This window comes from Meleagris gallopavo, chromosome 4, assembly GCF_905368555.1.
Source record: "Meleagris gallopavo chromosome 4, MGAL_WU_HG_1.1, whole genome shotgun sequence".
NCBI lineage: Eukaryota > Metazoa > Chordata > Aves > Galliformes > Phasianidae > Meleagris > Meleagris gallopavo.
In genome coordinates, this window is record NC_139407.1 from 20676499 (window position 1) to 20699752 (window position 23254).

Sequence of the window (23254 nt, forward strand, 5' to 3'; positions counted from 1 at the left end):
TTTAAATTATCCCTCACAGCATTCTGAGCAGTACAAGTTTCAAACATCTCAGAAGTTAAACAGTCTCCAAACAACACGTATATGCCTGTTTACACTATTTTCCCCCCATAAATCCATTCGCTTTTCATCTAGATGGAAACAGCTATATCTTTTTCCACTTAAGAATTAAAGATATGTCAATAAGTATATGATCTTATCCAATACGGTTATTTGCCAAGGAAGTATAATCCTTCTAACACAACAACTAAACTGTAGGCTTGTTGACAAATCTTAAAATAATCTCTCTGAAATGTTTAAATGTTCTTACACACATTTAATGTTTTCATTCACATTGCTAGAAAATAGTATTGATACAAAGTAAACGTAAAATATAAACACTGAATCTGGACTTGAAAATCTGATGCCTGTTTCAAGAGTTCAGTTTTCACTGTTTATTGTAATCAGAAATATGCATTATAAATAAGGAATAATTTTAATTTTATACTGTTTGAAAGTTATCTAGACACTCAGACAACAAATCAGCCGAAAGCTGATTCCCAAGACAAAATAAACTGTCATTATACCCTGGATTACTGTTTAAACCCTAGAGAAATCCTTCTACAGACATATGTCTAGCCTCATTTCCAGTTTTTTCCCCGTGACTGCTTCTAATACTTCATATGTGACATTTGCAATTGAATTCCTCTGCCAAACATGTTCAAATATATTCTAACATGTTTTCTTAGTTCCTCTCAATCCACTGTGTTCTTATCAGTATCTTCCGATTTCAGTGGACTTCAGCTCAGAAGTCAGTAATCAATGACTTCATCTTAACTAATTCCATAATAATATGGTTAAAGGAAATTTCTATTAATAAAGTACGATATTGAAACCTAGGAAAAAATGATTGCTTAATACTATACAAACTGTGCTTGAAACTGCGCTTCAAACTGCAGTTCAAAATTAAGAAAATATTTACAGATAAAATACTACTCAGAAACAGCTAAATATCTTGTTTTAATATCAAATTACACTGATTTTCAAAACATATGTTCCCATGCAACTCTATTTGGGATCCCTAGTACTGCCCAATGACTTGAAATGCATATTTTCTTTTCAATAGTGCATACTATGTGATTATTCAGGTGTATGTACTGAATTAAAAAAAAAAATACTAATTTTCATAGTAAAGGAAACCTAAATACTGAAGAAAGGAGTTAACATCCATGGTAATCAAATGTACACTAGCACTGAAGGCTTTCTCCCTCAGAAAAATACAGATGACAGCAAAATAACTTTTTTTATTCTGGTCTGTTCACCTACCTTTTCTGATGAGTTGACTGCAGAAAAATGTAGAAATAGAAAGTTCAATTAGTGTAATTTATGTATCCTTGGATGTCAATCATTACTGGTGAGAGGTGGGACTTTCAGGATCTCTGTGCATTAATTAAGAGCTCATCTCAGCAGAGTAGTCATTCCACCTAAGGACCAAAAATAAGTTTTAATTAGAGTCTAGAAGACACTATGTCATACATATAAAACTAATTCTTTAGCAATATAAGGACAGGTGATAGCAGATAAAGCAGCTTTAAACCAGTTCCAGATCACCCAAGAAAGATAGTGGTCACAATCCAGTAATTAAGAAGGAATCAGTTATATCTATCCAAGAATCAGGGCTCATACTACACTCCAAAGGAGACAAACTCTTAAGTAGAAATCCTTCCCCTGTGGCACCAGTCTTTAAATGAGGTTAGGGAGAGATGAAGCAAGGGTTCACCCCTTCCAATCACACAGGTGAATTGCTTTCACCTGTGCTCCCAGGGCTGGCTACACCCCTTCACCAGCTGCTCAATCACTGGTTCAGGGCATGACCTAACAGTTCCCATACATTCCACATCTTCACAGCATGAACCAATGATTGATCATGTCAGGGTCAAGCCTGTTCATAATTACAGTTGTGACAGAGATAAAATTTGCCACAACACTGGTGTTATTCCATGTTGTGACATCAAGAGTCCACAGTTTTTGTTTATATGTACTTCTGGCTTCTTTTGCAAAAGATATTCAAGAAGTCCATCATTACATGTCACTGAAGAACAAAATGACATTCTAATCATTGATATCAGAACCCCTGCTGCTTCTGCTTCTGTCAGTCAGGAGGGCTGCAGACCTCAGGGGGAGCAGAACAGACATTAATTAGTACTGAGAGAGGCAGATCTGCCCTCCATGGTTAAATACATGCCATATTCCTGTCCTGCATCAAAACTTCAGCTTGAACAGGAGCACATAGAGGCCTTTTGTACCTCCCTTTGGCATGATATTGATAGTTGAATGATTATATCAAGTATCAAAGGGGGAGGGGAGCTTCTGATCTGCCAGATATATATAATTAATGGGGTATGTATTATAATTTCTAATGGCCACGTGCCAATTACTTATGGCACTACCATACGTCCTCCCTTCTAATATTCTCTCTCTCGATACAAGTAGTCTGTACCATCTTGGCCCTACTCACACTTCCCAAGGCCATCTTACCCTGTGGGTTCCAGGTTCTAAGTTCTCAAGGGCAGGGAGCAGAAGATGATTTTTCATCCCAATTTTCAATCATATATCACTTTCCTTAATTTAGATTCTAAGGGGGGAGGCCTAAGCTGTTTGCAACACACATTGGGTCTGCCATCTCTGGGCCTTCCATTCAGTTTTCTCAGAATTTTGTGTAGTCTCTTAGTCCACTCCTGCAAGGTCTGGAAGTCCAGCTTCACAGCAGCCTATAGAATGCCACTTTACAACTCTATCAATCCCACTCCCATTGAATTAAAAAGCAGATGGAACAGCCATTCAAAGTTAATTTCCTCAGTCCACTTCTGTACCATTCTTCCTGTGAAGTGCATATCCTGGTCACATTCAACAACTTGAGGTGTCCCATATGCTGCCATTAATGTAGTTAATGCCTTGATGATATAGGTTTAATTAGTTTTTGGCTTGCATTAATCCACTTGCTGTGTTGACTCAGGTCAAGACATGCCCAGCCCCTTCAGATTCAGCAAGGGGACCTAAGTAGTCAACCTGCACCCTCTGGCAAGATGCCCTGTTGTTTCTGGCAAAAGTCTCAGTCCTGAAGCATGTTTCACATTCTCGGCATGCCTGGACTGTATCTGACATTTAAATGGGCAGCTCCCATATTTTTACTGCTGCCCACATAGTCTTCTGTCCAGCATATCACAACTTCTCATGTAGCCATGGGGTGTTATCTGCTGGCAAATCTTCTAGTCACATTGTGCAAGCTAGCGTGTTGGCTTCATCACTCAGTGACTGAATGAGCTAGTGTCTGGATACATGGTAGGTATGTCCTGTTTTATACCTAAACATGTTCCAGGTAGCCAACCGCATTTATCTACCCCAGATTGGTTGGGCACAAATAATCCAATCCTGAGCGGATCACTGCATGATCCAAAGCATAAGCCCTCAGTAGACCACCCAGCTATCCATGCAGAAGTATAACGCACCATCACCTGGTTCCTGGGTTATAATCATCCACACTGCTCCTGGTTCAGTCCACTACCTACCCTATCCATCCCCACCTCTGAAACAGATGGTCTGAGTTGAGAGAGAGTATGCAATTGCTCGCCCTTTATTAACTTTTCCTTTGCTGGACCCATCAATGCATCTTCTGCGATAGGGTATTTTCCCTCTCGTACAGGACTGCTCACTGGTGGAGTGACAGAAGTCCCTTCTTTTAACAGGGAAGACAAGTGACTCCATTGTCCCAGATGGGTGTCCAACATGCCACTGCCTGGGCTTTGGCCAAACTTGTTTTAAGAATGCATGATACATTTTTCACCCACCCTTGAATAGGCATCATTCTTTTCACTACCAACTCCGCCGTTTCTTTTGGATCTACTGCCTACAAACCAGAGTAACCAATAACTGTTTCACAATCAAGCTATACCTTCCTTCTGCTCCATGTCAAACCTGACACCAGAACCCAGCTGGGGTGTGGATGGAACCCAGATGCTGCCACAAACCACACCCAACCCTTCCCAGGTTACAAACATAAATTTGGCAGGTAGGGTGAGATTCAATTTACTGAATGCCTGTGTTTGACAGCTAATTTGGCTTGCTGGAAAGTGTGTTGTTTCATCTATGACTGGCCTTTCTTAACCCATGCAGAGACCTCAGGACTTGTGCAAATTGGAGTATAAATGTCCTCCAGTATCCCAAGGTGCTCAAAAACTCTTGTAGCTATTGTGCTGTAGTTGGTATCGGAAACACCTGAATTTTATCAATAATGGCACTGGATAAGACTCCAGTTTTCCCTGATCAGATGACTCCCAAAAAATCTCACTGACAATCAAAGTCCTTGAACCTTTTGAGAGTTGATAGCTCACCCTTTTTCTTTTGACACTGTATTTCGACAGTGAACCTACTCCTTTTTCAACTATTCCCAAGGAGGCAGAAATCAGCATTAAGTCATCAATATAATGATACAATTTGACATTATCTGGCTTATCCTACTCCACCAAGTGGCAGGCTACCAAATTACAGCAGTAAATTGGTGAACGTACATACCATTGTTGTAGGACCAGGAAGGTCCACTGTCTACCTTCCCATGTGAACTCAAAAAAATCTTGTGATACTTTAGCCATGGGAACACTGATGAATTTATTAGCCAAGTTTAGGACACAATGGTAGGTTTCTAATTCCCTACTTAATGTGACCAGGAGAATGGCAACACTGGGTACTGCCACGTGAATATGTGGGCTGACCATGCTTAATGACAGTCAACTGTCATCTGCTAGGTCCCATCTAGTTTCCAGACCAGCCATATGGGAGAAATATAGGGGCTATGTGCTGGTCTTTCGATTCCCACCTTTTCCAATTCTTGTATTGATCAAGTGATTTCTTCCTGACTTCCTGGGAATCTATACTGTCTCATATTAGTCATCTGGCATGCCAGTATATTGTCAGCCAGGAGTTGAGAAATTCTTTGTTCTTGTTTAGCCACCAGGCACCCTACGGCAGCTGCCATTTCTTACATGGTATTAGACATCATCTAACCTCCATGCCTGAGGAGGAATCCTGTTCAAAGTCCTGATACCTTTCCCTCTAAAGAGGAAATGAAAAACAATGCTTTCCACCTTCCATTGCCTTCACATGTATAAGAGGACGCAGTTGGGTTGTTTATTAATCTTACTGAATTACACCCACACCTATACAAGGTCATTCTACATTTGCCTGTGAAAAACTGTCAGAGTCCCTGACTTTGGAATCCTCAGGGGAGGTCTTTGGGCTTGGAGTACTGACCTCAGGAAGTCCCTTTTCTGTATTGCTCGAATATTACGCTTAGATCTAAGGCACTCTGTTTCTCCAAGGTCAGCCACTAACTGAGCAGACTGTTGAATTACTGCCTCAAACTTAGCTCCTAGATGTAATTCTAGTGTTCTTTCATAGAATTCCATGAATACTATGGATGGGTGCTCCTGTTTTATTAAGCCACGTCAGTCAAGAGGGTGCCATAATCCACTGAATTAAGGAATGATTTTCCTCATTGTCAATGACAGCGGTGTAAAACCTTCGCCTCAGTGCTGGCTGTATTATGACGGAGGGCAGTTTGGAAGTTTCTGGCCCACTTACCATGACACTTTCTGTTCCTATAGTCTCAACAACCAGGCCAGGATACATTCCCTCAGCCTTCACCAGAATTGGATTAACTCCATCATTTCAGAGGCCTCATATGTGCATGCAGTAACATGCGTTGTACTCTGGACAGGAAGCCACTCTTAGGGTGGTACCCCCATAGGTCTTTGGATTTAATTTTTTGAGTGACTCATCGCTGGATTTCTAAAGGATCTGGCTTCAGAGTCTCTAGTTCAGATTTTTTAGAATTCTCTTTTCCGATAATATCATGGCCATAAGGGTCCTCTACACTCATGACAGACAAGGCTATGACTGTATTGCATTAGTTTGGGTAGGCTTACTCATCAATTCAGAAATCTTATTTTTTAATTCATTTAATTCGCTCACACAATAGTTGATATTGATCCTCAAGATATTGTTTCAAAATACTTAAGTGATTTAAGACTATTAACAGAGGCCAGGCTACGGAGGATGCTGCACATAGCCTTTGTTCATCAAAATATCCCTCCCTAGGCCCTCAAGATATGCTATCATTAGGGTTGGGGAGCTGGTGATACTCTCCACATGCCTTAACAGGCACTATTTTTCTGCCATAGAATCCAGCTTCTGCCATGGAGAGCCTAGGAGACTCAAGATGTAATTCCTTTTCCAGGGAAATGGTTACTGGTTCAGCCCATGACGTAATAATTCCCATGCAAGCAAAAAACCCAAGAAGTAATAGGACATTATTAGTAACAATGAGAAGGGCACAAATTTCTGGCTTTCACTTAACTTTGCAATATGAAAGAACTTTCAACAAGTCTGCCTGAAATACTGGGCAAATTCTGAAGTGTTACATGGACACTACACAAATTTTAGCCAAGTTGAATGAATGCCAACAATATTAGTAGGCTCCCGTCAAATTATTAATGCACAATCTGACTGTAGATGCAATAGACAAAACAATGCAAAGTCAGCAAAAGGAGATGAATGGACCTGTGCAATGCATCAGATTCATTCACCAAGTGATACAATACACAGGCAGTTGTTGGCTGGCCTCTGATGTGTCAAGGCTCAGGAGCGGTTAAAAACTAGCTGGGCTAATTAGTGCCAGCTGCCTTACAGAGATTTGCTTGTAGAATGATTTAGCTGAGAACCATCAAATAGTCCGAGGACTCTTTAGAGAAATAATGTATAAATAATTAATTACATACCATTTATAAATTAGAGGAAAGAAAACAAGTTCATAAAGCTGGTCTGAAAAATAAACATCAGCTAAAAACCTGGTATGAAAAGGGTAAAAGTTTACCAAATAAGTTTATATTCTAGAGAACAAGATGAAACTTTTTTTTTTAATGGCTGAAATAAGAAACAAAACCCAAATAAAACGCCAAAACAACAAACAGACTTCTCTGTAAAGGATTAAAGAGAAAAGAAAAAAAAGGCTTAATTCCCCTATGGAAATAGAAAAGACAAAAAAAAAGCTATTTCAGCACTGCAAATACTACAGTTATCAGAGGACAGAAACTAACATAAGCATCACATGATATAATTGTAAAGAAGTCTACAGCAGAGAAAATAGAACAGAAAATGATGGCATGTCAAAAAGAGGAAGGGATTTACTAAGCATTCTAGAATGACAGAACAAGTGTTAAGACCTTTTTCATTGCTAGTGTATTTCATGGTCTCTTATGGAGGTATTGGTAAATACCTTTAAGAAATGGATATTTTTCTCAAATACCTCTTTGAGAGGCCTAAGTGATAAGTTCCCTTCCTAATCAATATACCTGACATGTAATGAAAAACAGCAGCAAATACAGCAACAACCACAAAACAAACAAACAAACACACACAAAAAAACAACCCATAGCTGTGGCAGGTATATTCTTTAAATTGTTATTTAGAAGAAAACAATGTGTGATAAACTAACACATACATGATGGAAATAATATAGAGAGGAAACAGCTGGTCTTCTAAAGACATTCAGCAAAATATGTACAATTATGTATTATTGTCTTTGATAATTCATGAATGTTAATATTTTTAATAGATCTTATTAATACTTTCTTATGGATTTTTCCAGTCGTAACCTGTTTTGTGTACAGGCATAAAAACACTCGCCATAGTTTTCCGAGTGGGAATATTACTATCTTCAGTAGAAGATTTCAGCAAGCAGAAGGAATATAAGACAATTAAATATGATGGCAGGACGCAGTAATACATCCTTTGAATGCTGCAACTGAAACACATATTTTTAAAGTTCCAGTATTTATCTTGTGAATTGTTTCTGAGGTATTGCAGTACCACATAGAATATATCCTACTACTATGGATATATGCATATTATTAGATCTGATATATCTACTTCTGTGAAGAATAACTTTGGTCTATAAAATGATATATTTCTAGAAGAAGATCATGTTTAATACAGACTGATTCCATGGTAAATATTTCTAAATAGAAAGGAAAAGGAATTTATCAGAGTTGGTCACTTGTATTCTCTCAGCTGAAGTAAAGTATTAAGTCTTGTGACCTGCCATCACCTGCTATTCATGCTCAGTGTATTTCTCATCAACCACTTCTCTTGAAGAAAACAGCAGAACTAACAGACATACTACATTCCAGAGCAGATAGAAAACTTTTGTTCCTCCAGACAATTACATGAATTTCATAATGGTTTGTTTGCTGTTAGTCACAAGGGAGAAAACCAAGAAGCGAGCCAGAGGACTGCCCTGTTTCATAGCTGCTCTACTGCTCTTTCCAAACCTCATACTCCAGCCTAATGCTTTGGAAACCAGCCATAAAAAGGCTAACGCAGACAACAAAAAGCTAGATGATCCACTGAACTGTGACTGAGATTTGTGACCTGCCTGAAAGCAACCCAGATTCAGCAACAAGACTTGTAATAATCAGCTCTCACCAAGAGCCTGGCAAAATATCAACACAGCTGTACTAAACACTTGACACAAAACTTGCTGAAAGCCACAAGATACTATGCGTTATCATTAATACAACTTCTAAGGGTAGAACGATTCACAAGAAAATCAGAAGTCAGAAATAGCAATTCCAAAAATGTTTCTTCACAGGGAAGACTATAGCAATTAAATAACATTGTAAATAACATTGCACAGAAAGTGAAAAAGAGGAACAAGACACTCCTGGTGTTCTGCTTATGAAGAGGTAAAATCACTTCTGACAAGTTCTCAACAATACCAGATAAACCATTCACAAGTACACCAATAGTCATTTACAAAAAGAAAAGTCCAACTCACCCAGGTGGTAAAGGAGACCTCTAGCTCTACAGCACTTCTCATAAGGCAACTCAAGTTCTAAAAATACTTTCCCTCCACTGGCTGACCCTTATATGAGCCCAGGAGCAGCTCCACCCTGGGACTACCCCCTCTGGTCACTTGGACAGCACAGGTGCAAACAATCTGCCTGTGCTCCCTGGGCCAAAACACAGCCCTTCACCAGGTGCTCAATCACCAGCTCAAGCCAGGATCCAACAGTTCCCCTACACCTGGCCATCTTTAAACTCTTTAACGAAGCCTGAAAGTTTAAAGTCTTGTCCAAGGTTTCCTCTGTAGTCAACAGAGAAAGAAAAAAGTTTCCATCTTTCTGCTTAGAAAGGAATGTGGACCATCAAGGCTAATAGCTTGGACATATTGGCAAATGCTGAATTTTAATTTAATAGAATCATAGAATGGCTTGAGTTGGAAGGGACCTCAAAGATTATCAAGCTCCAACCCACCTACTGTGGGCAGGGCCACCAAACTTCACATCTAATACTAGACTAGGATGCCCAGGGCTCCATCCAACCTAGGCTTGAACACCTCCAGGGACAGGAAACCCACAACCTCTCTGGGCAGCATTTCCCAGCACTCTCTTAGTAAAGAGCTTCTCCCTGATATCCAGTCTAAATCTTCCCTCCTTTAACTTAAAACCATATCCCCTCGTTTTGCTGTTATCTACACTTTCAAAGAGTTGGCTCTCCTCCTGTTTGTAGGCTTCCTTTAAGTACTGAAAGGTTGCAGTGAGGCCACCCCGCAGCCTTCTCTTCTCCAGGCTGAACAAGCCCAGCTCCCTTAGCCTGTCTTTGTAGAGGAGGTGCTCCAGTCCCCTGATCATCTTCGTGGCTCTTCTCTGGACCCTCTCCAGAGCTCCCTGTCTTTCTTGTATTCTTGTCCCAGGCCTGGATGCAGTACTCCAGATGGGGCCTCACAAGAGCTGAGTAGAGGGGTGCAATCACTTCCCTCTCCCTGAATTAACATTCATAATCTCCATCAGCTTCTGAAATGGTAGTGATGTCATATAAATATTTATGCAAAAAATAAATAAAAGTACACAAAGCACTGCAAAAAATAAAATATAGAACAATGTATTTTGTAATTTTTTACTTTTACAAAATATAAAAGTATTATTAAAAAGAGAAAATTTAAAGGAAGTTTAGTAATAGCAAAAGAATCCACTCAACAATTTCTCCATGGGTACCATTATGTACAGATCAAAATCTCTTACAGGAATCCATCCATTTATCATACAACATTGGAGTCACTTTGAAAATGATTCCATTGTAGTCAGCAGCACCCAAGTTGAGGATAGAAGTTATTAATCAGACAGCCAGACCACACTGCTTTCTACTGTGAAGATAACAACCACTGTTGACTAATGAGTAAGAGAAAAATGTCTTGAACTAGGGTGCACCTGTATGTGATAACTGATTTCAGCATTTTGCTGCCTTGTTTTGCTACCCAATGAGCCTTTCAAGTTGTCAAATTTCTTTCAACTTTTTTAAATCCCTGTTTTTAATTTAGTTCATATGAAAACAAGAGACATATCATAAGCATAATGAGAAAATACATATTTTAATACAGTACTGGGAAGTTCTAGTTGCTTTTTGATAACTTCCTCAATTCTTAACTACTTAATATTGTAAGGAATATTATGGTAAAATTCTTGTATTATCATATAATCAGTTATAAGTTGTGTGAGTAAAGGAGATATCCTTTGTACTTTATAGGTATTTTGTGTTCTATATGTATACGATATATAACATAAAAATACCAAGACTTATTAAGAGAGAATTAGGAGAACTATTAATTGAGAAATGTCTATCTGCCTGACTTCAGACTGACTAAGAGGCTTGTTTTGTTTTTCTTTTTGAAATGTTAAGATCAAGAAGGCATAAACCTATCAATAAATATAATGTAGAAGGTAAGAGAGCAAGCAAGCAATGGAAAAGACAGTGTAGGAGAGAGACCAAGAGCGCAACAATGTTTAACAAAAAAGTCTTGAGGTTATAGCTGAAGTAACTAGATTGCCTAAAAGTGAGCAAGTAATGTTTTAGGCTTTCCTGTACACAGCTATGCCACTGTGTTCCACTGAATTGGGAAGAGAACCGATTATATTCTTCAAAATGTTCAACCTTTTCTATACTTGTAATGTGACAGGTAATAGATAAGACACTTCTTTATATGGAGAGGATCTTTGTAACTTTAAGTTACATGTGTAGATTTAATCTTTCCTTTAATCTTCCCTCTTCCACAAAGCCTTAAAAATAATAAAAATAAAGTGTCATTGAGGTATCGAAATTTAAAGTTGGGCCTTTAAAGTAAGAGGTTCACTCTAACTAAAAAAAAGGGTGTAGTATCCTAGGATCAAGACTAAGACAATAAATAAAATAGGTACGTATTCTACCTGAAGCAACACTCATGGACAATGCATAAGAGATGCACAACTGACTGAAACTGGAACCAGAATATGAGCAGGGAGGTGATGTGATATACTGATGCAGTCTAAAGTTAGGTGAATGCCTGGATTCAATCCTGAAAAAGCACTGGCAAGGTCTCTTGCTTGAAAGACAACCCTGCAAGACAGACTGGGGAAAGGATCACAGATGCAGTGTGCCCCTGTACTGTCACAACAATAAATAAGGTTATCTGTCATGATCAAACCATCTGGAGAAATACTGTCCTCGATAGCTGCTACACATTTATCTAAGGTTACAGAAAGTGCTTATATAACATTGACTTGGTAGGAAATAGTTTGTGTGCTATAATTAGAGGCAGTATCACAGTGAACATGCATGCAAAAAATCCTGGATTAATATTAAGGGTATTTTGGAATTATTGATTTATAAGTGATGATACAGAACATTAAAAATAACAAACAGCAGTTAAAATGCTACATACAGCAGTTGTGGCTGAGGTTTTCATTCTATTATTCAAATCAGCAGTCCAACCACCAATGTCTGGATATCATTTAGTTCTTTTTAAAGAAATTATTTAAGCAGAGACCATTTCTGAGCAAGTCATACTGTAAGAAAATAACAATCTACTCTGCAAATGTTAAGTTCACAAGAAGTTCCCCATTTGTCCTCTCCTTCTTCTTGCCAGCCAAGTATATACTCAAGTCTTGTGATTAAGTGCGCTTATGTGGACTCAGGTAATCATGGGACATCTGTGAGAGAAAACTGAGTTACAACTGAAAAGACTGAATACAGACTGAAACATAGTCTTGCCCTACTCAGCCTCTTCTGCTGTAGAACACAAATGTACGTTAAGGATGCTTTTTCTGAAATCTAAATAATCATAAAATCCACTTTTCTACTGCTGTGTCTTTGAGCTGTCTTTAATATAGTGCACCCTTGGCATGCACCTAAAGTCATAATGGGAAAATAACCAACATGTGTAATTATTTTTCTGGGAAGCAGATAGGTAGGTGGAGATATATTATATACTACAGTGATAGTCCACAGTGTGGGCAAGTAAAATCAGTACTGGAATTAAATTCAGTTCCTTTGATTTTTCCTTATGACCTCTCTACTGACATGCTTAAAATCCATTTTTTTCAGATAGGATATCAATGAGCAGGTCATATTTGGGACTCTGAGGAAGATTTGCCTGTTATCTGTTCTTCATACTCACTTCACTTCACTGCAAAAAGCTTCTGTGGCAGCAATTTTATCTACAATCATAAGATCACTGTGGACTCAACTATAAACTGAATAAAATGACCTTTTCTCTGGGGTTGTTCATTCCCGATAACTTACTATATTGAGCACATTTGTCTGCAACACCATCTTTTTGTGGGCTGCCACATATGGGGCTAAATAACACGGCATCACAAATGGCAGCTCTTAGCCTGACTCCTCCTGTCCTGCCTCGTGTAAGAGACTTTCTGCTGCTAACCTTCAGCAGCTCCTCCCCACAAAGGAAAAGAGCACCTGGTCAGTGACCATGTTCTAAATAGCAGACTTCAGATGAGCTAACCTACAGTAAAACATGATGTCTTCAAACCATACCATATTCTCTTCATCAGCAATAATGAAACTCAAAACATCTGAGGAAAGTTGTTGCTACTTTCTGTTGGTCACACATATGAACACCACAAATACTGGATAGAATATTTCACTGTCAGTGTTTTCTTAATTACTTCAATAACCAGATCCTTAATTCCTATAATTTATAAACATGGTCACGGCCCAAAGCCAAACTGGACTGTATGTCTTTGTAGCATCAGTGCTTAGTAGGAAAGATTTACCTAAAGGCTTGAAAAAGCAGACAAAATTGTTGTCAGTCAAACCTTACAGAAATTTTTAGACTGAAAGCAGCAGTCATTTTTACTGTTCTATCTTGGCCTTTGTAAATCCAGTACCATAATTCTGGTTCCGAGGCTACCTCAACTTTATAACTCGTGATTAAGGATTACATCACTATCATCTCTGTTGCAAAGTATTCACATTGGTAGAAAAAACGTAAGTTTTCTTTTCCACACACTGCTTTGGTCTCTTTCTCTGCATCTACACGTGTAGTTAAAACACCTGGTTGAGATTAAGGACTTTCAAAAAGTGAGCTGCATGATGATGGTAAAGCTGCACTTTTAGCCAAGGAATGATCTGCAAGACTACTTGTTCATACTGATCACTGGAATCAAATATCCTACGCTTCTTCTGAGAACCCAACTATAAATAGCCTAACTGAGTGCTCAGGGTGACAAAAACAAAGTAACGCCAGCATCATGATACATAGAAAGATAAAATTAAAATCAAACAAAAAAACTGAAAGCACGAAATATTTAGCTTTCTATCTTCATCAGTAAAAGGTGTAAAACAATAATGAAATAAAGAATATTTACTTTCACTGCCCTTATACTATGGCTCACAGCAACTGTGATAATGTCTTGCAGTGTGCATGACACTGTTCTTCTGCTCATTATACATAACTAATGAGATCACACTAAACTTTCTGTTGCTAATTCTAATAGCCTGGCTTGATTTGTAAGTACAAATATCTATGCACATATTTGTTACTACAGTTCCTCTCAGACAATCATGAAGTAAACAGAAATCTTCATCAAGACAGCTTGTATTTATCACACTTCTTATCCTTAAATCATATGCCACCCAATTAGGTAAAGTCCAAGGAAATTCTTGATCGATTCCGAAGTTAACCATATGGTTAGTTAGCAAGTCAGCAGAAATTAAAATCATTACTAAATCCACATTTATATAATTACCATTAAATGCTATTGTTTTAATGTTTGTTTTTTGTTGTCTTCAGTTGGCTTAAAATGGCAAGGGTAATTTTCCGATAGCTGTTTGCAATATATCAAAGCATAGCAACATGTTGACAAAGGGCACAAATCCCAAAATAGTTCACAGAGATTCTCTTTTGACAGCTAGGGTGAAATAAAGCATGACTACAACACTATGTCATCCTACATCTTTTATTGCAAATCTAAGAAGTGAAACCAAGCTGCTCCTTAGTTTCTGCCTCTTTCTGTCAGAACAAGTACAACACAAAATAGACCACACAACAACCTCTCTAGTCGCCTCCGCTCACTTCCCTACCTCGTAAAAATAGGAAATGCTCACACTAAATTCAAACTATATTCAAGGAGGGTTCTTACAGTTGTAAAAGCAAACTCTCAGAAATAAAATCCTTTTGACAGTCTGCGCTTTGATATATTCTATGTTTGAATGATCATATACTGATTTTTCCTGGCTAAGCAAGGAATGCTCTGTGGGCATGAATGTGAATTACTGAGTGAAGGGTGTTGCCACCTGTTAGGACAATGTGCTAAGCAAAGGGGATGTTATCAGGAGAACTTCTTTGTAATTAATTAAACTGTATGTAGAAATGGATTCTAGATCCTATTATAGGATTTCTAGAGGTTATTGTACATCCCTTAAGTCGTATTTCTCACAGCTGGCTTAGTCTGGTAAAAATACATCATACTGGATTTCTGATTCTTGCTCCATATGACCTCTTTAAAGTGCTTAAAATTCTCTAATTAATATTTTTATCTGTGAGGTAGGTAAAAGGGAAGATTGACCTCCCCACAAGATTGTGTATGGATACGCAGGTGTCGTTGATACTCAGAGAAGAGAAGAAGGGAAGATGGAAGGAAACAGAGATAGTTCATATTTTACTGTCAAGTAACAAAAATCAAAATAAAAAAGATAGAATTCTGAAATAAGCACTACATTGAAATGATCTCTTGGTATACAAGCAATGGAACATAACAGAACAATTCAAAATATATACTCTAAAAAATCATTTTATAACCACATAGATTGTTTCAGCAAAGTAAGTAATTCTTACTACATCTGCATTTCAGGGGCTGGATGTGAACACAAGTTCAAATATGGATTAAAAATTGCAAAGTTTCTGCAATACAACTCACACCTCACAACAATACAGCAACTTCCAATTTCTTTTCTGGGTTTGAATTCCCTTAATTCTAGTGACTCCAAATTGGATAGGCACTCTTAATTACTATATAAAATGAGGCTATGCAAAAAAATGTTTTATTTCTGGTTGCTCCCTTTCTTAACAAAATAATGACTTCTATTATTTTCATTATAATGAAAAAGAGGGAAAGTGCAAGTGACAGGGAAACTTCACAGTTGGGTGAAACCATAATGACATTCCTGTTTGCTCTGAGTAATTTGAACTTTGTGCCTTTTTTCTTTTTCTTTTCTTTCTTTTTTTTTTTTTTAAATAGAGTAGAAGCAACAACAAGAGAAGCATAAGATGTTCTGAGAAAGAAAATGTCTATTGATTTACCAGACATTTAAATGCTTTTCTTGTATCTGTTTGTACAAAACAGAATTTCACAAAACCCTTTGCAATAACATTCAGGATCCTGATATGACTACAAAAACAACTGAAGTCTACCTGGATCTTGCAGAGCTTCCTTTAGAATTTGATCTATGCAATATAGAAACAAAGGATTTGTAGCTTTGGAAAATACAACATGCATTTGTGATCTTACATGTTAAACATTAACAGATATTAATCACATCATTTGAAAGAGAAGCAAAGGATGACATATTGGATGTGCATAAAATAAAATAAAATAAAATAAAATAAAATGTACATTAAAGAAATCATAAGATAACATGCATAGGAGAGGAATGAATACAACAAAAAACCAGTAATGTTACTTGGTCTCTGCTGTACTAAGCAGGCTGTTCTTGCGCTTTCAGGATGTCGCTCAGAATTAAACACAGGATATATACTGTTTCACACGCAACAGTGGACAGAATTGAGCTGTATCTCACAAACATGGTGAACAGAGAGCATGAGTAGCTGCTATTTACATTGTAAAGCATACTTCTGAACAATCAGCTTGTAGAAGTCGCAGGTGCAATCATAACTCATTTTCAGTTGTTTTTGTTCACTCTGAATAAAGCCCTGTACATTTTCTGTAAGTTCTGACTCTCCAATTAAAGCTACACAAGAAGAAAGAAAAATCCCTGAACCTTACCATCTTCTATGAAGCTGCGTAAGAGCAAATAATAATAATAAAAAGGATATTTTAAAATCATGTCTACCTTTGAGAACTGGTGCTAGTGTGGTATCAGGCAAACACAAAGAGACTTTTACTTACTAGTTAATGTAGCTCTAACATGTCAGATTCCACTTTGAACAGAGACACGCTTACTGTGCTGTACAACATCTGTATGGCATCACTGAAGTTAACAGAACATCACACTGATTTGAGAGTTATCTGATGGATAAAATTCTGATATCTTGTTTTTAAAAGCAGCATAATACTTAAGTACTATGAAACTAACCTGATAGCTACAAATTCATGAACAAATCAAAATTCTGCCAGAGTTCCCTTCTTGCTGTGCACACCACCAGGATACTAGGGCCAAGATGAATGCATGTAATCTCACCCTTGCAAAGGAGAATAGTTCAAAGTGCATTGCACAGTGCAGTTAATATTCAAAACTTGCCCTGCAGACTAGTTTTTGTATTGGTTGATGAGATGAAATCAAGAGGCTACTTGCTGTAGGTTAGGTTTGGCTTTGATAATATATAATCTGTAAATGAAGCCATCTATTTAATTTATCAAAGACTGGATTTATATATCAAAACACCATTTTGGTAGCCATTAGAAATTTCATTATTTAAGTATATTAAGTTAGTTTTGCAAAAGGAACTACTTTTTTATTGTCCACCTAATTCTTAAGCTTATTTTAACTGATATCCACAGTAATAGAATCTGTCCTACAATAGTAACTAAGGTGATACTATTCTTGTCTTTTTTAATTATTAGAGGTCTTTTAAGTTGTAGTGAGAAAGACTACAAGGATATTCTGTGCAGAGTGTTACAAGACGGAAAGGTACAGAATCAAAGTCTTGCCTACGGGCACCAAGGCCTCTTGTTACAGCAGTTCTTTTTACCTGCACAATTAGAATACTTGTTTGAGTCCGATAAGATTTCAGTGCATATGGCATTTATTTCTATTTTATATTTATATCCTCTGACAGCACCATTCATATGGAAAGTACAGGGCTAATTTACTCATGTTCTAATACGAATAAGTCAGTTGATGTCTCTTGTGATAAACTGTACATTAAATTTTTTTCCCTTGTGTAAGGATATAATTATACCAGTGAGAGAGGACACTGCTAGAATCTTTAAAGATAAAATAAGATGCTTACTATGTCTAAGTGTGCTTTGAAAAAAAAATAATAATTTTAAGCTGGAAAGAGATGAAGGACAAAGAAAATGTCGAACAGATGCACAACTGTGGCCCTTTTCATCTTCTACAAAGCACTGTATCTACATATAATAAAACTGGACTTTGTTCATCACAAAGTAGTTTTTGATTATGTGAAAGTACGTTCTAATAGCATGTTCATAAGAGAATATAATAGGTAGTAAGTCTCTTATGTTAAAAAATTCTACCACTGTAAAGAAGAAGGGAAACAAAAGAAGCTTATGATGATAGTATATTGTATCATTTGCTGTGGTAGGCCTTTAATTGTCATAGATGAGATGACAGAAGCTAGCAATTTTTTTGAATATATATATACCAAAGCCATTAGGGATCTTGAAATTCATTAAAAATAAAAATCTCATTAAGGAATTTCCAATTTTTAGGCAGAAAGCATATCCTAAAGCAATATTTTAAGTCTGTGATGCACAGGTGAATTAAATGTACCTAGAAGAACAACTGGGAAATCCCTTCAGGAATGGAAACACCAGAGTAATATTTAACAAGCTGTGATGGACTGCTTAGGTAGCTCAGATATACAAGTATCTTTCTATTAAGACATGGCCAGAATGCACAGAAGAGAATAGTATGAAAAAGGTGAGTGCTTTGATGCCTCAAAGACAGAGAAGCACAAAAAAAAGTGAGAATGGCGGAATGAATGGGCTGATAGACAGTGGAGAAAGGAGCATTCAAATTCCACATTGTTACAAAATGCTTTACACAGTTCCAGGAGAAAACTCCTTAAAATAAGATGTTACTCTTGGAAGAAAGCAGAGATAACAAACAGGAGTGAACTGAAAAATGTGCAAAGATCAACAGAGGAATCACAAATTAAGAAGACTTAATCCTTGCAGTTTTCAGAGAGTTTTTTTCTGCTGCAGCATATAATCTTCATTACCTAATCTGAGAAACTGAAAGCAATGGAATAGGGTGAACATTGCAGAGTCTCCCGAGTTACCTTTTGGTAAGTTACCTTTTTCCAAAGAAGGCTTGCATAGGTGCTGGTGTCTTATCCAAAGCTGCTACCCACAGCTGCTACTGGAAGAATAAAACTCCTTCTCTAGTCTATAGTTTATGGAGCTAAAAATGTTCTATGGAAATATATTTGCATAAATGCTTACTTCTTAGATGATTCGCTCTGATCTAGCAAATTTTCAACAAAATAATTACAAGAATGCTGGTGCCCACATAAATTCCTATTTACTTAGAAGTCAGCAGGCAGCCTCCGGATTCAAATTCAGCACATCCCTGAACACAAGATGTATGTTAAGGGATCAGAATCAAATCAAAGTTCTAAGTCGCGGTATCAGAAATGGCTAAACAAGCCATGTGTCTTTATCCCTCAAGTTAGCAAGAATGTATGTTAATAATCCAAGACTGAAAGCAACGTTATAGAAAACAGATTTTGTTTTGTGGGAAAAGAAAGTTTTACATACGTTTATATTGTTTGCTGACAGAAAGCTACTTATGTATAGTTTTGATGTTTATGAGGTACAGCTTTAAATTTCTGCAGTTGTCTTTTTAATAAGCTTTAAATGAATAAAATACATTTTGCTACTACAGTAGAGTATAAGCTCCCTAAATCATTACAGCCCTTAGAGAAATCTGAAAGAAAAACTAGATCTGCAAGTTCTGTTTTATTTACAGTATAATTAAAGTAATTATAGTAGTTGGTAAAGCAGTATACCTTCTATAATTCCATAGCTGAAGTGAGATCTTGGATAAATAATAGCTATTCATTTTCCTGACTGGATACATTATTTATTTCTACAAGCTATTGATAATCTCACAATTCACAAGAGAAACAAAACCACAAATGAGTTTGCAAAGGACAGCAATAAATAGTCTAAATAAATCATGTACCAGGTACAGGTTCAGTGGGTATTTCTTTTTTATAATAATGCTACTGCATGTTTTTATGTGCATATACAAAAAATACTTATTTTTTTTAAATATTATTCCTGTGCAAATCTGTGGTGTTTTTTTTTTTTTTAAAGTTTATTTAATAACTTCTTCCATGATGAAATTATTTGCGGTTTTATCACAAACAGTAATTTTGTACGCACTTGTCTCATAGAAATAATTTTCACCTTTCATTTGCCTTTTCTAGAATGACTGAATCTCTGGAACTAACACAAAGCTGAATGTTTTTCAGTAACTAAACATATTCTTAGTATAAAACACACCCTTGTATGATGGAAGACTCACACATTTGGAGATGAAACAAGGTATGAAGGTTTTCGGTGTCTGGCAATAATTTACAGAGCGCTTGCCATTAAAAGTTCATGTACCTAGTAGTTATCAAAATAGAATAAATGAAAAGTTGCAGTAATCCCCTAGCCCTGGGGAATAGTTGATATAACACAGCTAAGGGTTGTCAATGCATGCAGCCTTTTAATTGAGGGCAATTAGGCTCCGACAATCTTAAAATTCTACCCAACATATAAAAAACAGTGCAGCCGTTTTACAGAGCAGCTTGTATAAGATTCAACCAAATTTTCATAAAAATGAAGATGTTAGTTCTTTTCTGTAGAGCAGGCAAAAAAATATGGATCAAATAAATAAACAAAAAATATGGATCAAATAAATAAACAAATAAATGAGCTATCTTTTTTCACCACCCCTATGGAAATGCTCTAGCCTCTTTAGTAGCTATTTTTTTCTAATTCAGAAGTAAATCCGAATATTATTTAAAATCTCTCATAGGAGCACCTAATGAGAATCAAAACAGAGTATTTAACAAGGTTTCCACTCTAAAATAAATGTGACTATTAAGATTTGACAGAAACATGTTTCCTAGAAAGTATTGTAGAAAATCCTGAAGCTGACTATAAGTGTTCTCATTTTGATCAGGTACTACTTAACAAAAAACTTTTCTGCTTTTGAATTGCTGACTCAATAATACAAGCACTAATTAACTGTGAAATACCATTCTTAACCCATTATTTTTATCACCGATGCAGTCAATGCCTCCTTCTCTAGGTCCTACCTTTAAAATCTCAGATTTGGAGGAATGCAAATCTAAGTTCTATTCAAAATGTGTTCACAAACATAGGCCGTGAAGAAGCTGATGCAATTTTTATCAATTCCATTTTACAAACTTAACATACAAACAATGCAGATTAAGGGTTGATTTTCCAAGCTTTTGAGAGTTCAGCGCAAAATTGCACTATCTTTCTTAAAGGAATAGCAAGGAGCAATTCACACTTTAAAACAAGTTTTGAGTTGATTCAGTATCTTATAGATCTTAATTCAATTTAGTCTTTCCATGATTCTGCCAGCTGTCAGCATTAAGTACAACGACCAAGTACAAGGACCAAGAGCCCACCTCTGCTCTTTAGGGCCACTGGCTCTAGACAGGGTTACTGCAGTAGAAATGCAATGAAGAAACCTGAAGAGAATTTCTCAGATGGAGGAGCCAAGGAGCATTTACTGTACAGTACCTAAGAACCCATTCTTAGTTTTTAGAAAGTGCTACCTTTCTTATTAAGTACTAGAAGAAATGTTGGCAGAGAATATTCTGCTAGCAGATGGCACTTAAGTTGGAATTAAATACAGCAACAATATCACATTTGGACACCATTCAAGAATGAATGCCGCTGTACAAGAAATGACTAAGTAAGCCAGGACTTCTCAGGCTGGAAAAGAGACGAGTGAGGGGGAAAATGTGATAGAAGCTCACATGCATGGATAGAGATTAATTGTCCAACTTCTTTTCTGATAAAAACAATCCCAACTACCAGAGGGCATAAACTAAAGTTAGCAAGCAACACGTTCAGCATTTAAAATAAGTGGTTAGGCGAAGTTACTAGATGCAGAACAGACACATCTGGCTCAGGAAGCCTGAAACAGCTTGTGTTTTGCCATGGCCCAGTGTTAGAAAAAGGACAGTTTACAGAATATAATGCACCTAGGGAATGCCAGCAAAATCACCTCAAGTGAAAATACTGTTATCACACTTAAGAATCTCGTAATGAGCAAGCCACATTCCGCACAGTTTTAGAAGGCTATTTTATGTCTGAATTATTAATGTCAGACTGTATTTTTGTGTTATAACTCTATGACTTCAGATTTGTTTAATTCTACTGCTGATTCTAATTGCTCAGATTAAATCAGACTCAAGTCAAAAGTGGTATACACCAGCACAATGTATGATCTGGCACCGTTATTTGTCATTTGCAATGCAAATGATCACAGTGTACATACTGACCCTATTTATCATTTAAATGAAGACTTTTCATAATCGTTCATCACATAAGCTCTTCTCAGACCTTAAGTAATTTTTGCCATTACTTCATTACATGTTCTTCAAATTTAGTTTACACATTTTTTTCATTGTTGACACTTTTGCTTTGTCTGAATTATGGCACATTATTACCTTTACAAATAAAAAATGAGTGAATATTACCGAAAGTTTACATTTAAACACAAGAATCTGAAGGATGGTGATGCTTTTCTATCTCATTTTAAAAGAAATGTAGACATCCTCAATTATCTTTGAAAACTGTTGTATTTATTATTGTTTTTTAACTGTATTGCTGTAAATTCTTACGTGTTGAACACTGGTCTATCAGAAAGGTTTGGGTCTTAGATTCTGCTTGAAAACTCCATGAATAACTACCAATTGTTCTGCAATTAAGGCAATGGAACTAAAACTCTCACATTAAAACCAAGTGCCTTTTGCTGCTGTATTAAATTATCTGTACAGACAGATCATTAAGATGAAGATTTTGCAGAAAAAAAAATGCAATCCCATTTCATTACTAGCAGTCAAATCCTGCCTTTTGCTAAGGAACACCAGAGCAAGCTGTAAATATTCTAGCAGCTGCCTTTGTGTGGCAGAACAGAATTTAGCAAGTTGCTGATAAAGAGTACATCTTTGGACATAGTGACAAAGTTGTAAACATCCATTTCCATGGAATTACACTCATATGCTTCTAAACCCGTTCATGTTTCACTGAAGTTTACGAGGTGTAGATGGAATTCAAAATAAATTCATTCTGGAAACTTCATAGCATAGACGAGATGTACTCGAGGAAGTTCTTCGATAAAGGAAAAACAGTAAATTCCTTGAGAACTATACTCTTGATGAAATATTTATTCAATATAATCATAGATGAACTTACATGGGAACACAATTCCTACCATATGTGCATGCGATTCATTTTGTGTACTTTGTTGTGACCTGTGGCAATGTTGAAGCAGCTTAACATTATGAAAACTGATTTATTTCAGGATCAGACAATTTATATAGAATCTAACCTTGCTATGCAGGTAAAAGTACTTGCCCTTGGCTATTACTTAGCCTGACCACAGGGCTTTCTTGAAACAGCAAATGCTTTATAAGTGTCAGCTCATGGTAAATCAATGTTTATGCATGATGTACCTTTGAATAGCAAACACTTGCTGCCTGCAAGCTAAACAATGTTTTTATCTGTTTGCCTATTTCTGGTCCTTCAACCACAGCACAGGGTGTTGCAAATCGCATTTAGTAACAATTATCTGCTGGAATTTCACAACGAGGAAAGTAGCATGATTAATGAAAAGTGACACACAGAGATTACTTTGCTACGCTAGTCTCCTTGGTGAGCGGGTAACTCTGTTGAACTGAAGCCTGACCTTTGCTACTTTTAACGAGGTCAAC

At 36.8% G+C, this 23254-nt stretch overlaps 1 long non-coding RNA gene across 1 annotated transcript in view; it reads right to left on the bottom strand.

Moving 5' to 3' along the window:
• Positions 1-23254, bottom strand: part of LOC146544437 (uncharacterized) — a 64985-nt gene that overhangs the window by 32468 nt on the left and 9263 nt on the right. The window contains exon 2 of the long non-coding RNA XR_014882858.1: positions 1303-1460. This is a non-coding gene — a long non-coding RNA (uncharacterized LOC146544437). The remainder of the gene's footprint in view (positions 1-1302; positions 1461-23254) is intronic.